The sequence below is a fragment of the Pongo pygmaeus genome, chromosome 23 (assembly GCF_028885625.2).
Source record: "Pongo pygmaeus isolate AG05252 chromosome 23, NHGRI_mPonPyg2-v2.0_pri, whole genome shotgun sequence".
In the NCBI taxonomy this organism is placed as follows: domain Eukaryota; kingdom Metazoa; phylum Chordata; class Mammalia; order Primates; family Hominidae; genus Pongo; species Pongo pygmaeus.
Window position 1 is genome coordinate 40,272,036 of NC_085931.1, and position 16,159 is coordinate 40,288,194.

At 48.1% G+C, this 16,159-nt stretch overlaps 1 protein-coding gene across 10 annotated transcripts in view; it reads right to left on the bottom strand.

The window, feature by feature from the left end:
- Nucleotides 1–15,205, bottom strand: part of AP1B1 (adaptor related protein complex 1 subunit beta 1) — a 60,566-nt gene extending 45,361 nt beyond the window's left edge. For 8 of the 10 annotated variants that reach the window (XM_063663057.1, XM_063663056.1, XM_054470204.2 and 5 more), the window contains exon 1: nt 15,027–15,183. The gene's annotated coding sequence lies outside the window, so the exon portion shown is untranslated. Of the gene's footprint in view, nt 1–15,026 lie in introns of all 10 variants that reach the window. The other 2 variants (XM_054470205.2, XM_054470202.2) reach the window with 2 other exon arrangements.
- Between the last annotated feature and the right edge of the window lie 954 nt (nt 15,206–16,159).

Here is a 16,159-nt window from a genome sequence, read left to right on the forward strand (position 1 = left end):
TGTAAATTAAACAGACATTTTTTTAAATGTGCTGGGCGCGGAGGCCTGTAATCCCAGCACTTTCGGAGGCCAAGGCGGGTGGATCACCTGTGGCCAGGAGTTCGAGACCAGCCTGGCTAACATGGTGAAACCTGTCTCTAGTAAAAATACAAAAATTAGCTGGGCCTGGTGGTGGGCGCCTGTAATCCCAGCTACATGGGAGGCTGAAGCACAAGAATCGCTTGAACCTAGGAGGCAGAGGTTGCAGCAAGCTGAGATGGCACCACTGCACTCCAGCCTGGGCGACAGAGCAAGACTTGGTCTCAAAAAAAAAAAAAAAAAAAAAAAAAAAAAAAGGCAGGGCACGGTGGCTCACACCTATAATCCCAGCACTTTGGGAGGCCGAGGGGGGAGGATCACCTTAGGTCAGGAGTTCAAGACCAGCCTGGCCAACATGGCCAAACCCCATCTCTACTAAAAATACAAAAATTAGCTGGGCATGGTGGTGGTGCATGCCTGTAATCACAGCTACTTGGGAGGCTGAGGCGGGAGAATCGCTTGAACCCCAGAGGCAGAGGTTGCAGTAAGCCGAGATTGGAGCCATTGCACTCCAGCCTGGGCAACAGAGCAAGACTCTGTCTAAAAAAAATTTTATTTAAAAAAAAATAACAAAATAAAACTCAAATCTGGAGAAGAAAGGAAGAATGAAACATTGCATCCAGAGGAAATAAAGTCTTTGGAGTGTGACATCAAATCTGGAAATCTTAAAAGAACCATGAATTCAATTCCATAAAAATTGAGTTTTCCTGCATGGCCAAAAATAATAAAAAGCCAAAAGCCATATGATAAACATACTCACAAACATTTGCATCACATTGCAGACAAGGCCTATTTTCCTATGTAAAAAGTGACTACAAATAGGAGAATGGCAGAGGATGTGGACAGTTCACAGAAAGTGAATTAATATAATGGTTCAAGCTCATTTCTAAGAGACACAGAAACTGAAACTACGGTGAAATATCACCTGTCAGCTGCTGAACTGATAAAGAGCCAAGAGTCTAATAACACCCCATGTTGGAGCTGACATAGGTAAATAGGCGCCCTCATTTGAGGCTAGTGACAGTATGAAATGCTACAATCTCTGAAGCAAATTGGTAACAGCCATTAAAATTGCAAAGGTCCTTACCCGTTGACCCAGTATTTCTGCTTCTAGGACTTTACATGTGGAAAATTACGTAGATACAAAATTATTCATGCAACTTCCTTTCTAATAGCAAAATACTATAAATGTCCATCCACAGGATTGTTTTAAAACATGACAGCACAGTAGAGCTGGGCACATCTGTGACTCCAGCTACTCAGGAGGCTGAGTGGCGAGGATAGTTTGAGCCCAGGAGTTTGAGGCCAGCCTGGGCAACACAGTAAGACCCCAACTCTATAAATAAATAAAATGATAGCACAGCATATGGACATATGGAATACTATGCATCCATGCAAAACAATAGGCAGTTCTGGCTGGGCACGGTGGCTCACGCCTGTGATCCCAGCACTTTGGGAGGCTGAGGCAGGTGGATCACAAGGTCAGGAGTTCGAGACCAGCCTGGCCAACATAGTGAAACCCCGTCTCTACTAAAAACACAAAAAAATTAGCCGGGTGTGGTGGCACATGCCTGTAGTCCCAGCTACTCGGGAGGCTGAGGCAGGAGAATCGCTTGAACCTGGGAGGCAGAGGTTGTAGTGAGCTGAGACTGTGCCATTGCACTCCAGCCTGGGTGACAGAGTGAGACGCCATCACAAAAAAAAAAAAAAAAAAAAAGCATCTCAGATTTCCCCACAGACTTCCTCCCCTAATTTGGGATCTGTCCTGTTGAATGCTGTCAACCCAGTGACTGCCACGATGCCTGGCACATTCTAGGAGCTCACCAAATGTTTGCTGGCAAAACGAATGAAAAGACAGTTTCCCAGAGAAGCTACAAAACCAAGGGCCCAAAACAGATTAAGATGAGAAAGCTGTGACAAGTGCCAGACAGTCATGACTGGGCAGACCAGACTGGGAACATAAGGCTTTGCAGTTAACATGGCAAGGCTGATGCAATGTCAAGATGGCTGCCAGGAAATCTGGCCCTACTACCAACAGCTGTGCGACCCTGGGCAACTACCACCATCTCTGGGCCTGCCTTTCTCCAAATGTCAAACAAAAGAATATGATTATCAATGGCTCAAGTCCCTCTCTATTCTTAAACCATTTCAAACAGATAAAAGTGGAACTGTTCTGGTGGAAAGAAGGGTGGGAGGCCTAGAGCCTGGCTCATTTCACTATGCCTACCTCTCCCCGTCCTCACCACGGCCCTTCAGACATCCCGTGGTTCTATGGAGCAAAGCTTGAAAACCAGTCTACTGAATGACAAGTCTCTCTCCCACATCTCACATTCTATGATTCTCTGCTGGATGAGGGGCCCATTTCCCTACCAGTGAGTGTTCTTCCCAGGTGTCAAACACGAGGAAGTAGAGTATGATCATTCTAAGAGCATGACATAAGATGTTTCCAAAGGGGAAAAAAAGAGAACAAATTCAGAATGCAGCCAAGGCCAGCAAACCCCATTAGGTCTTCAGTGGGAAGGAAAACAGTAAGAAGCCAAACAACAGAGTGTTTTAATTTCTCCAAATGGCCAGCCAATGTCAGGGGAAGGCCTTTTCTAGTCTCCGGGCAGTGATTCATGTCAGAGCAGCCCATGCTCTTCAATCAGATGAGAAGTGTGAAGTTGGTGGTGGCAGCACAAGGCACTGCACACTCTTGGCACTCAGTGAATTAATGAAGGAGACCATCAGTGTGGTGAGATGAACCAGAGAAAAAGCTTTAGGAAAGGAAAAGGGGAAAGAGACGTTTCACAAGGTCAGATCCAGTTGCATCTCTATCTCTGAACTCAAGAACATTCAGGCAGGGAAAACTGATCTCTGAAGGTCTATGTTGGTGGCTTCCAACTTTAGTACTGAAACTGCCACAGTTAAACACTTCCCTAATGAATGAATAGCTGTCAGAAACCTGCTCCATAGAACCTGTTAGCTCATGGACAGTCAAGAGGAAGTTAGGGAAGAGTGAAAAAAAAGGGGCTGGGGTGATGCCACTGTTTCTTCTTCATTTGGAGCAGAAAGGCCAAACTTTGTTCATTCGATGTGTTTTGCTGCTTTGGTTCTGTTTCAAGGGCAGAGGTTAATTCATTTGACAAGTATTCCTCTACTCTCTGCCATGCCCTGGACTGTGTACCTGCTCCCACAAAGCTTAGAGTTCGTTAGAGATGATGATGCTATTCACCACTCCTCATTTGTCTGACAATCTCCTTTTAAAAAGGAAAACGGGCCGGGCACGCTGGCTCATGCCCATAATCCAGCACTTTGGGAGGCCGAGGTGGGAGGATCACTTGAGGTCAGGAGATTGAGACCAGCCTGGCCAACATGGTGAAACCCTGTCTCTACTGAAAAATACAAAAATTAGCTGGGTGTAGTGGCAGGTGCCTGTAATCCCAGCTACTTGGGAGGCTGAGGTGGAAGAATCGCTTGAACCTGGGAGGCGGGCGTTGCAGTGAGCCGAGACCGTGCCACTGCACTCCAGCCTGGGCGACAGAGTGAGACCCTGTCTCAAAAAACAAAAAAAGGAAAAAGGTCCTTATAGGTAAATACTTAAGTTCACTTTACAGACAGGGAAACAGGTAAGGCCAGCTGGAAGACTAAAAGGTGAGTCAGCAGTAGAAAAACCAGATTTCAGACTTCCTCTCTGAGAAAACGTGGTTACCGAACTCAGACAGGCTCTTTCAAGTCAGTTCAATAACTATGAGAAAATAATCTGTGTTCTTTAGGCTCAGCATGAAATTTGGAACAAAGGTGGCAGTGGTAGTAGTAATGGTAAATGGATGTACACCATGTGACAGACACTATGTAAAGAGCTTTAAAGTTAGTCCTCATGGAAAGGCGTGGTGGTTCACGTCTGTAATCCCAGCACTTTGGGAGGCCGAGGCTGGCAGATCATGAGGTCAGGAGTTTGAGACAAGCCTGGTCAACATAGTGAAACCCGTCTCTACTAAAAATACAAAAAAATTAGCCAGGCATGGTGGCGGGCGCCTGTAATCACAGCTACTCTGGAGGCTGAGGCAAGGAGAATCACTTGAACCTGGGAGGCGGAGGTTGCAGTCAGCCAAGATCGTGCCACTGCACTCCAGCCTGGGTGACAGTGAGAGACTCCGTCTCAAAAAAAAAAAAAAAAAAAAAGTTAGTCTTCACGATAATCCATGAAGGTTTTAATATTATCACAAGTTTACAGGTGAGGAAATTGAAGTACCAGGGAGGTCAAGGCATTTGTTTGGAGTTACACAGCTAGAAAATGGCAGTGCCAGCACTCTCCACTGCTGCCCCCTAATAAGGTCACACATGTCCCACTCTGTGAGCAAGGCAACTAACTGCTCCTCTCTGAATGAAGCCCTGGCAGAAACATACATGCTCTAGGCTAAAGGGTATGTGAAATGGGTTTCCACACATCCCTGCAGAGTCCCTCAGATGTTGAATTACAGGTTATTTTAGGGCCAGCCCATCCCGTTTGGACAACAGGGAACGTCGTTTGGTCATGTGCCTAGTGAAAGCCTGTCTGGACGCGCTTGCCAAGTTATGGGCCTCCTGGGATTTGGATGAAAACTGATTAGTCAAAATCAATCTCCTAGCTGGGCACAGTGACCCACACCTATAATCCCAGCACTTTGTGAGGCCGAGGCAGGCAGATCTCTTGAGTGCAGGAGTTCAAGACCAGCCTGGGCAGCATGGTGAAACCCCATCTCTACAAAAATATAACAATTAGCCAGGTGTGGTGGCACACATCTGTAGTACCAGCTACTCAGGAGCCTGAGGTGGGAAGATTGCTTGAGCCTGGGAGATTGAGGCTGCAGTGAGCTGCGAATGTGACACTGCACTCCAGCCTGGGCAACAGAGAGAGATCTTGTCTCAAAAAAAAAAAAAAAAAGTTAGGCCGGGCACAGTGACTCACGCCTGTAATCCCAGCACTTTGGGAGGCCAAGGCGGGCAGATCACGAGGTCAGGAGATCGAGACCATCCTGGCTAACACGGTGAAACCCCATCTCTACTAAAAATACAAAAAATTAGCCGGGCGTGATGGCGGGTGCCTGTAGTCCCAGCTACTCGGGAGGCTGAGGCAGGAGAATGGGATGAACTCGCGAGGCAGAGCTTTCAGTGAGCCGAGATCGCGCCACTGCACTCCAGCCTGGGCAACAGAGCAAGACTCCGTCTCAAAAAAAAAAAAAAAAGTCAATTTCCTGAGGCCCACTAGTAATTAAAGACTTCAGAATGAAAAGGAACCAAAGGCAGACAAATGTCACATGCAAAAGTTCTTATATTGGCTTTGAGTCTCTAGAACTCCATTCTAGAATCAGGTACCAGTTCTGAACTGATCTATAAGCAGTAATGTGTGGAACGACCTGCTGTGAAGAAAAAAAAGTGGTGGGTGTGGTAGCTCATGCCTCTAATCCCAGCACTTTAGGAGACCGAGGCGGGCAGATCACTTGAGGTCAGGAGTTCGAGACCAGCTTGGCCAACATGGCGAAACCCATCTCTACTAAAAATACAAAAATTAGCTGGACATGGTGGCTCGCACCTATAGTCCCAACTACTCAGGAGTCTCAGGCAGGAGAATTGCTTGAACCTGAAATTGCACCACTGCACTCCGGCCTGGGTGACAGAGCAAGACTCCATCTCAAAAAAAGAAAAAGAAAAGTTCCTCTGGACTTGAAAATAAAGTTAGTAAGGCTTCTTCTGAACAACACTTAAATTAATCGAGATGAGGAGAAAGAGGCCAGAGACTACAGAACAAGGCTCTTTGTGATCTCGGTTTTCCCATCTATGTAATGGGAACACTTTCTGAAGATCTGTCAAATTAACAGTGTAGAGCACCATCCGCCCCATGCCTGGAACTGTGCCCCACACGGAAGCATGCACACAGTAAACAAAGGACAGTCTTTTTTCACTGAGCTCTTACAGATTTAGAGGCCAGGTAAAGGACTGCAGGGGAACGGCAGAGTGATCATGCCTCCAGAGGAGGAGGGTTCTGAGATAGGTGGAGCAGCAAGGGAAGTTCTCTTAGATGAAGAGGGGCTTGGCTGACACGAAAAGACAGGTCAGATTTAGAGAGGCAAGAGTGGAGGTGGCACAGAGACGCACTATGGACTGTTGTGGGGTGGGGGGAGGGGGGACGATAGCATTGGGAGATATACCTAATGCTAGATGACGAGTTAGTGGGTGCAGCGCACCAGCATGGCACGTGTATACATATGTAACTTACCTGCACATTGCGCACATATACCATAAAACCTAAAGTATAATAATAATAATAATAATAATAATAATAATAATAAAAGAAATTGCCAATGTGACAACAGAGGGAACTGACAACAATTAAATCAACACTAGCTGGGGAACAGCTTCTTGCTAAGTGATTTACAACCCTTCTCATTTAATTCTCAGGGTAATTCACTTAAAAAACGAGGAATTAGAGACACTGAGAGATGAGCGATTTACCTAAGGCCAAAACAAGAAGTCTGTGAGTCCCCCTGCCTGCCTGAAGGAAAGGACCTGGAAGGGAAAGGAGCAGATGAGGCTAGGGAAGGAAGAATGAGATTCAGAAATGGTCCTGGAAGCCAGGTGTGTTGGGTCCTGCCAGCAGAAGACACAATGGTCATGTCAAATGACAAGTCTCATGCTGATAAGCATTTGACACTACTGATCACTCCCTCCTCCCCGAAAACCTGTCTTCCCTCAAATGCTAGGATGCCATGCTCTCTGCCCGCCCTCCTACGCCACTGTCTGCGCCTTCTCAGTCTCCTTTGCTTGTTCCTCTCCTTCTCCTTCAACACTGTGTGCCCCAGGGCTCAGGCCTGGTACCTCTTCTCCTCCCCATCTATGCTATTTTGTCTCTTTGGTGGATCATCCGGTATCACAGCTTTACATACAATCCACATAGCCCAACCTCTCCCCAGAACCCCCGGCACACATGTCCAAACTGTGTAACTGACATCTGCACATTACTGTGGAGATGACTAGCAGGCAGCTCAAACAATGTGATAAAAACTGACCTCCTGCTTCCTTCCTTTCCCCAACTGGCTCACCCTGCAGTCTACATCATCTAGTTCTTGCCAGCACCATCTTTAAGAGGGCCTCAGGCTAAAAACCTGAGTCACCCTTAACAACATACTCTCCTTTAAATCTATCAGCAAATCCTATTGGATTCCGACCTTCAAAATGAATCTAGAATCCATGAGCAGCTTCTCACTAGCTCCATCACTACCCCCCAGCTCCAAGCCAGCATCACCTTCCATTAAGAGTGCTAACAAAGCTGCTCCCACACTGCTTTGCTGACACCCCATCTCAGCAACAGCCAGGATGATCCTCTTACAGTCTAAGTCAGACAGTAGCACCCCTCTGCTCAGCATCTTCCAACGGTTCTCTGTCTTACTCATAGTAAAAGCCAAAGTCCCTACCATGGCCTCATAGCCCACAGGCCCTGTAAGAGATGCATGCCCCTTCTCTCTCACGCATGCACCCTGCTGGCCATTACCCTTTGAACTCTTCTCCCCAACATTCCCTCAGCTCCAGCCGCACAGGCCTCTTTACTGATCCTTGACCACAACATGCATCCACCCCAGGGCCTTTGCCCGTGCTATTCACTTTGCTAGGAAGGCTCTTTCTCCAGACAGCCTCATGGCTCAGTCCCTCACCTCTTTAGGTCTTGGCTCAAATGTCATCTTCTCATTGAGGCCTTCTTTGACCATTTTATTTAAAATTGTATACCCCTCCCCCATAAGCCCCACCACTTCCTAACCCTCTTTGCCCTTTTTCCCTTCAAAGTATTTAGTACCTATTACCTACACACTGTAAAATACACTTACGTTGTCTATTCTTTCTCCCCCTATAAATTCCATAATGTAAATGGGGGTAAGGATTTTGTCCATTTTGTTCACTATCATATTCCTGACTCCTAGGCTGGTACCTGGCAAACAGGTGTTCAATAAATAGCTGAATGACCAGTGCTCAACTCTCTTCTTGGGCAAATTTCATGTTTTGTAAACCAACCTCTGCTAGAGCAGCTTCTCCATGTTCCATTCACTGGGTTATCCAGGATCAGAGATACATCTGCTCTGACTGTCAAGCTATTCTAACTATACTGAAATTGAACATGCCAGACCCCTAGCACGTTTACAGCCAATAAATGGAAGCTAAGTGAATAAATTATGAGAGAGAGAAGAAAGGGCAAGGGTAGAATATCAGGTGGCAACATCTCCAGTGGGAGAAATGTTCAGTGAAGCCAAGTCACTCTCACCTGCTCCCATAGGTATCAGCTCAGAGTGACAGAGCTGCAGAAGATGGGGGGCTCTGGCACAGGATATAAGTACCAAGTCCTTGCCTCCAGGCCCACATGCCTTCTTTGTTCCTCTAACAGCCAACTCTTTACTATCTCTACCCTTGCTGATCCTTCTGCTTGGATTATTCTCTCCTAACTGCTCCAATTTATCCTTCAAATCTCAGCTTAGATGATCTCATTTCAAAGATAACTTCCCTTCCAGCGTGATACCTCTGATGCTTAAAAAAAGAAACAACAACAACAAAATAACTTTCCTGCATGTACTATCTTTTTTGTTGTTGTTAGAGACAGACAGTCTTGCTCTGTCACCCAGGCTAGAGTGCAGTGGTGTGATCATAGCTCACTGCAGCATCAAACTACTGGGCTCAAGCAATTCTCCTGCTTCAGCTCCTGAGTAGCTGGGACTACAGGTGTGTGCCATGCCCAGCTAATCTTTTCAAGTTTTTTGTGGAGTCTCGCTAAATTACCCAGGCTGGTCTTGAACTCCTGGCCTCAAATGATCCTCCCACCTCAGCCTCCCAAGTAGCTGGGATTACAGGCATGAGCCACGGCACCTAGCCATGCACATACAACCCTTAAGAAGGTATTTCTCTGTCCACATCCCCCAGTATTCTTATTCATACATTTCCTGAGCATCTTCCGTGTACCAGAAACACTTCTACATGTTGGGAATGCAGCAGTGAAAGAAACAGACAAAAATCCTTCCCTACATGTAGTTTACGTCCTAATGGGGGAAAGAGACCGTAAGCAAGGTAAGTGAGTAAAATACATAACAACTTAGATAGTGATAAACACTATGGAGGCAAAAAAGAGGAGGGAAGGAGGATAGGGAAGGGAGAGGGGAGGAAGGGAAGTTAAAATTTAACTAGGGTGGCCACAGAAGGCCTCCTTGAGAAGGTGACAGGTGACATTGTCTGCAGAAGAGCCTGCCAAGCAAAAGAGATCGCCAGTGCAAAGGTGAGTATGTGCCTGGCATGTCTGAGGCACAGAAGGGAAGTGAATGTGGCTGAGTGAGCAATGAGGAAACAGTGGGTCAGGAAGTCACAGGAGAATGCAGGGGGCCTTATGAGCAAGCGTGAGGTCTCTGGCTTTTACTGAGTGAGCTGGAGCCACTGGAGGGTTTTGAGCAGAGGAGTCCTGACATCTGACCTATATTTTAACAAGCTCTGGCTGCTATGCCTTTTGTTTCCCTCGTGGCTTATTGGTTTTTCTAATCATTGCATTTTTTTCTCTACTTCTTTGTCTCTCTCTCCCATTAGAATGAAGTAAGCAACTAGAGGGCTTATCTGAAGCCTGAAGCCATATCTGGCCTGTTGACCTATCAGCATAGGCCAGCACCAGGCATTAGCAGGCCTCAACAAATATTGAATGAATGCTGGACTTAGGAAGTCTCTGTCCTCAGTGTCCCAGCAGCCAGCCACCCAATACTCGGAGATCGGGCAATGAAGACCACCACAGCAGCAGACCCAAGGCTGGCTCTACTGAAATTGTGTTATTCCACTCCCAATAGGCTTAAGATCCTAAATGTAAGGAGGGTGTGGTAAAAAGTATCTGCCACCCAAGTCTATTCCTCTACGGAACTCAGCTACTGAAATGCCAAAAATGAACACTGAAAGGTTCAGTTTTAAAGCTTTTGAGACCTGGGCCGGGTGCGGTGGCTGACGCCTGTAATCCCAGCACTCTGGGAGGCCGAGGTGGGCGGATCACAAGGTCAGGAGATCGAGACCATCCTGGCTAACACGGTGAAACCCCATCTCTACTAAAAATAGAAAAATTAGCCAGGTGTGGTGGCGGGTGCCTGTAATCCCAGCTACTCAGGAGGCTGAAGCAGGAGAATGGTGTGAACCTGGGAGGTGGAGCTTGCAGTAAGCCGAGATCACGCCACTGCACCCCAGACTCCATCTCAAAAAAAAAAAAAAAAAAGCTTTTGAGACCTGACTTTCAAACCTACCACCTTCCAGCTCTGAATCCACAGGGTGGACTGTGGTAATTGGTGGTAACCTGGGGGATCAGTGACTAAGGCATCCCAGTAACTGATGAACTCTGGGCCTTGTGGGGTCAACCCAGAGTTAGGCCACACTCATACCACAACTAGGAGAGGCCTCCCTTCCTGACAGAGGTCAGAGGTCAAGTCCAAGGCTAAAGACCCAGAGAGCATGAGGCGTAGGAGTGTAGAACCATAGCCAAGTCCTTCCTCAGCTCCATTATATAAGAGGGGACAATCTAAACACAAGGAGTGGGTAGGTGAAGGCAGCCATAGCAGGTAGGACAGGGGCTCTCTCAGGCTCTACAAAGCAAACAGGCACAACTGCAGCACAACTGTAAAATGGGAACTACAATGTTACATGCCTGAGGGGTTTGTGAGGCTAAAACAAGTCAATACATACCTAGCCCTTAGCAGTGCCCGGCCCACAAAATGCCTGATAAATGTTAGCCACTATTACTACTACCGAGAGAGAGAGTTTACCACTTCCCTGCTCCGTACCAGATTCCCAGGTCTCTGGAAGCCCTGAAACACTCTGGTGGCTGTCTGGTGGTACCAACTGTACTTTGAAAGTAGTGTCAGGACTGATCAGATTTCTCCCTGTCTCTATGAGGTGACATGAGGGGGACAGGAGATAATCTAGTGCTTTGAACCCCTTAGGAGTCAAGGAATCCTAACAATTCAATGCAATATTCATTCATTCACTCATTCAACACCTGCTGAACACCAACTACGTACCAGGCACCTCACTAGGTGCTGGAGACATGGTTAAGGCAGGTCTTCGTCAAGGATTAAGAGCTATTTACTGGCCAGGCACGGTGGCTCAAACCTGTAATCCCAGCACTTTGGGAGGCCGAGGCAGGCGGGCCACTTGAGGTCAGGAGTTCAAGACCAGCCTGGCCAACATGGTGAAACCCGGTCTCTACGGAAAATACAAAAATTAGCCAAACATGGTGGCAGGCGCTTGTAATCCCAGCTACTCTGGAGGCTAAGGCATGAGAATTGCTTGAACCTGGGAGGCGGAGGTTGCAGTGAGCCGAGATCGCACCACTGCACTCCAGCATGGGCGAAAAAGCGAGACGCTGTCTGGAAAAAAAAAAGAGCCATTTACTTAGAAGAGAGCCAAATAAACAATCACAAACCACTGTGACCCTTGCCACAGGACATCAAGGAGGGGCATCTAGCTCAGACCTAGGGGCAATGATCAGATGGGAAGAACCAAGTAGCACTCCAGCTAGGCAGGTAAGGTTGGGGGAGCAGGAAATGGTGTTCAGGCAGAGGGAAGAGCGCAAAGCAAAGACAGAGAGGTATAAAGAGTGGGAGGCCAGGTGTGGTGGTTCACGCCTGTAATCCCAGCACTTTGGGAGGCCCAGACGGAAGGACTGCTTGCAAGGCTAGGGGTTTGAGACCAGCCTGAGCAACATAGCAAGACTCCATCTCTACAAAAAATAAAAACAATATGCCAGGCACAGTGGCACCCAGCTGTAGTACTAGCTACTTGGGAGGCTGAGGCAGGAGGATCATTCATGCCCAGGAGTTGGAGCCTGCAGTGAGCTATGACAGCTCCACTGTACTACAGTCTGGGTAACAAACCAAGATCCTGTCTCGAAAAAAGAAAAAGAGTTGGGGGCTTGCAGAAGTAGCAAGCAGCTGAGGCTGACTGGAGCTTGGGAAAAGGTGAGTGTGGAGCAGGAGAGATGACAAAAGAGAGCTAGGCAGGGGTCAGTGTCCAAACGGCCTTGAATGCCATGCTAAGGAATGCGAGTTTTAGCCTGAGGGCAACTAGGAGCCACTGATGAATTTTCAAGCAGAATTTTCTTTAAGGATTCCCCAACTGCTCTGTTGACATTTTTTCTCAGGAGTATTTGTTCCTCTCCATGTGAAGAGATAAAGAACAGAAAAATCACTTCTGGGCTGTGATAATATCAACGATCTCTCTTAGGCAAAAAGACCTGTTGAGAAAAAGAAATGTCTGCAAGGCACAGATGTCACCTCAACCTTCAGAAACACAGCGAAGTGCAAAACCCAAGCCATGTTTGCTTACTGTCAGCATGTCAGGCTTTGGTGCCAGACACGGGAAGTTCCTGGGAAGTGAGCAGTTAAGACATGCAAGAGTTTCAGAGGATAACTAGAAAAAGACGCAAGCCCAAGCTCAAAGCCAGAAGGACCAACAAATTGAACTTGTTCTGAACTACTTTTAGGAAGTGAAACAAGAAGGGTGGAAAAACTCCTGTGTACATTAAGGTCTCTGTTTGCAGAAGGAAGTAACGCTCCAGAAGCCAAGGTTGGCAGCCTTCCTCAGACACAGGCCCCCAGCAGGCATCAGTCTGCCTAGAGTCAAAGCACCCAAAAATCACAGGCCCTGCACAAATTTTCCCATCTAACCCTCACACATACCAGGGGTAGAGGAGTCAGAAAGGGTGGCCAGTATTATTTTAGAACTGAGGTAAAGGAGGGCCAGCCTATGTCAACTGTCCAGGTCAGGTCACACTGCCAGGAAGCTGCTGAGCTGGGGTTGAACCCAGGGCTGGCTGACTGGGAGTCGGGTGATCTTTCCATCATACCTCCGGGCTCTTGAAGCAGCTCAGGGTGAAGGCTCCACTGACCTACGCTCAACAGATGATCTCCACACAATCTCTGAGGGATCTGACTCTTTGAGACCTACTGAAGCTGCTCCTCATGACAGTTTCTCAGAGGTCAGAGGAGACTGGTGGGCTCAACTCAGGACAGAAAACCAGATGCTCTGAGCTCTGCTCATGTTCCTACCCTCTGTGACAAGTTGCTTCATCTCAAATCCTCCCTTGGAAGGATGGGAATATAAGGTGACAATATTAAGTTTCTGTGAATTCAATGGAACTAGGAGAATAGATCATACAGCTAAAAAAAAAAAAAGGTATTACAGTAATATTTATATACAGCTTTCTTCAGAAGCATGTGGAAGCCCTCACGGGTTCATTCACAGGTTCATACCCCTAGGAGCACACAGGAAGGCGGCAGGTCTTTCTCATGTTGATGTCAGGTAAACTGAGGCAGAATTGAAGCAAGTGAATATGCGCAATGGAATGAGGCTTAGATTCATAAAGCCTAGTCCTCCAGCCACCAAACCATCTCACCACCTCCCAAGTAAGATGTGCTCTGCTCTGGCAAGAAGCCATGGGGCCTGCATATTTCTCAGAAAGGCAAAGATTCTTCCTCTGGGTACCTTCTTCCAGAACCTAGGACCAAAAGATCCCCTAGAGGTCATGTGGTTCCTCTCTTTTTAGACCAAAAGGAATGCAGCTCAACCACTCTGAAGAGAAGTTCTCGATAATCTTCAAATAGTTTTCACAGATAGCCTGTTCTGTGTCTCACTGTTCCCAAAAGCCAGGAAAATCTTAGACTCTTGCCCTGAAAGGTATCACTAATAGCAACAGCCTGTAGGATTGTTTTATCCTAAAGAAAGCAAATCGAATGCCCCTTATGAAGATCACACAAAAAGCAATAAGGCTACATTGTGACATAAATCCAAATAAATACAATGGCAGCTAAATTTTTTTTTTTTTTTTTTTTTTTTGAGACGGAGTCTCACTCCATGGCCCAGGCTGGAGTGCGGTGGCACGATCTTGGCTCACTGCAACCTCCGCCTCCTGGGTTCAAGTGATTCTCCTGCCTCAGCCTCCCAAGTAGCTGGGATTACAGGTGTGCACCACCACGTCTGGCTAATTTTTGTATTTTTAGTGGAGACAGGGTTTCACCATGTTGGTCAGGCTGGTCTTGAACTCCTGACCTCATGATCCACTCGCCTCAGCTTCCCAAAGTGCTGGGATTACAGGCATGAGCCACCATGTCTGGCTAAAAGTCTTAAATATCTCCTACACCCCAACCTTACTCCAGTCTTTCCTTTGTCTCTGTACTTTGCAGGTCTCTGAGAGCCTGGCAGGAAACCTGGCCCTGCCTCTACTACCCGAATGACCTTACATGTGGGATTTAACCTCTCTGTGCCTCAGTGTCCTCATCGATAAAATAGGGATATTTAATCACCACAAAGGTTGCTGTGAAGTTTAAATGTGTCATTGTAAGGAAAGTGCTTAGCACAGTGCCCGGTACACAGAAGGGACTCGATAGCCACTAGCAAGCATCTCCCTCGTTATTTTGCAGCATTATCACCGGTGTCCCCATTAAGTCAACTTGTCTTGGAGGCTCCAACAGACAAGACCAAGCCAGTGCCTAGCCGGAGGCGGGCGGCACGGGACTGTTTTCTAATTTTTTTTTCTTTCTTCTTTTTCAACCTTGGCAAAGAGATAACGCCCTGAACAACGAGGAGGCCTCAGGATGGCCATGGGGGTGAGTCTGAAAGAGGAAACCAGAGCCCGAAGAGTTTTCCCTCTGGCCAGTGGGGAATTCCTCGGGGCCTAAGTCCTGTCTCTCCGGGCGGATGCCCCAGGAGGTGCTGCGGGTCTGGGGCGGCCGAGGAACAGGCCGGCGGCCAAGTGGGCGCGAATGAATGAACGAACCCTCAGCCCTTCCTCCTCCTCTGGCTGGGGAGGCCGCTCGCACCCCTGCAGCGCCGCATCCTCTTCATGACTTCTGACCCCGCAAACCCCTCACCTAGGACCCCTGACTCCTCGCCCCACTTCTTCTCCTGGCTCGCCCGGGTCCCCGCTTCCTCACCCGCAGGTCCCAACAGCTCCCGGTGCTACGGCTCGGTTCGGCTTGGCACCAAAATGTCCGCGGCCTCCACCTCTCGCTCTCCCGGTGCGTCCGGGCTGCCGGCGGCTCGGAGCCCCGCGGCTGTCACCTGCCGGGCGGAAGTGAGCTGCCCGCGCGCGGGTACTTCCGGTGGACGCAAGGCCTGAAGGCGGGGTCAAGGGTACAACCCTGGCGGGGGTGGTGCCCGTGGGGCGGGGCAAGAAAAGGGGACGAGCCCAACGGTATTAACCCCTCGGCAGCCGCGGCGCTGCTATGCTGCAGTCTCCCGCAGAGCCCTTGGGAAACCAGCCCGCTAGCTAATTCAGCGTGAGGGGGCCGGGCAAGGTCGTAAGGACTTTGAAGTCCATCTTCTGTGTAAAGACGGCAAATCTGAGGTTCTAAGAGGGGCAGGGTTTTGCTCAAGGTCACTCATTTTTTATTCGTTTGTTTGAAACTGGGTCTTGCTCTGTTGCCCAAGCTAGAGTGCGGTGGCTGGAAGATCTGGGCTCACTGCAACCTCCGCCTCCCGCGCTCAGGTGATCCTCTCACCTCAGCCTCCCAAGCAGCTGGGACCACAGGCGCGCAGCACTACGCCCGGCTAATTATTTATTATTTACTTATTTATTTATCTTTTGTAGACAGAGTCTCACTTTATTGCTCAGGCTGGTCTCGAAATCATGGACGCAAGAGATCCTCCCGCCTCGGCTTCCCAAAGTGCTGGGATTACAGAGGGGTCTCTCTCTGTCCAAACTAGGTTTACAGCTCTAGTTTGGACCCTTCCATTCTTAAGATGAGTGACCTTGAGCCAGACACAGTGGCTTATACCTGTAGTCCCAGGTACTCGGGAGCCTAAGGCAGGAGAATAGCTTGAGCCCAGGAGGTTGAGGTTACAGTGAGCTATAATTGCAGCACTGCACTCCAGCCTGGGCGACAGATCCAGACCCTGTCTCAAAAAAAAAAAAAAAAAAAAAAAAAAAAGGCCGGGCATGGTGGCTCACACCTGTAATCCCAGCACTTTGGGAGACCGAGGCGGGCAGATCACAAAGTCAGGAGATTGAGACCATCCTGGCTAACACAGTGAAACCCTGTCTCTACTAAAAACACAAAATATTAGC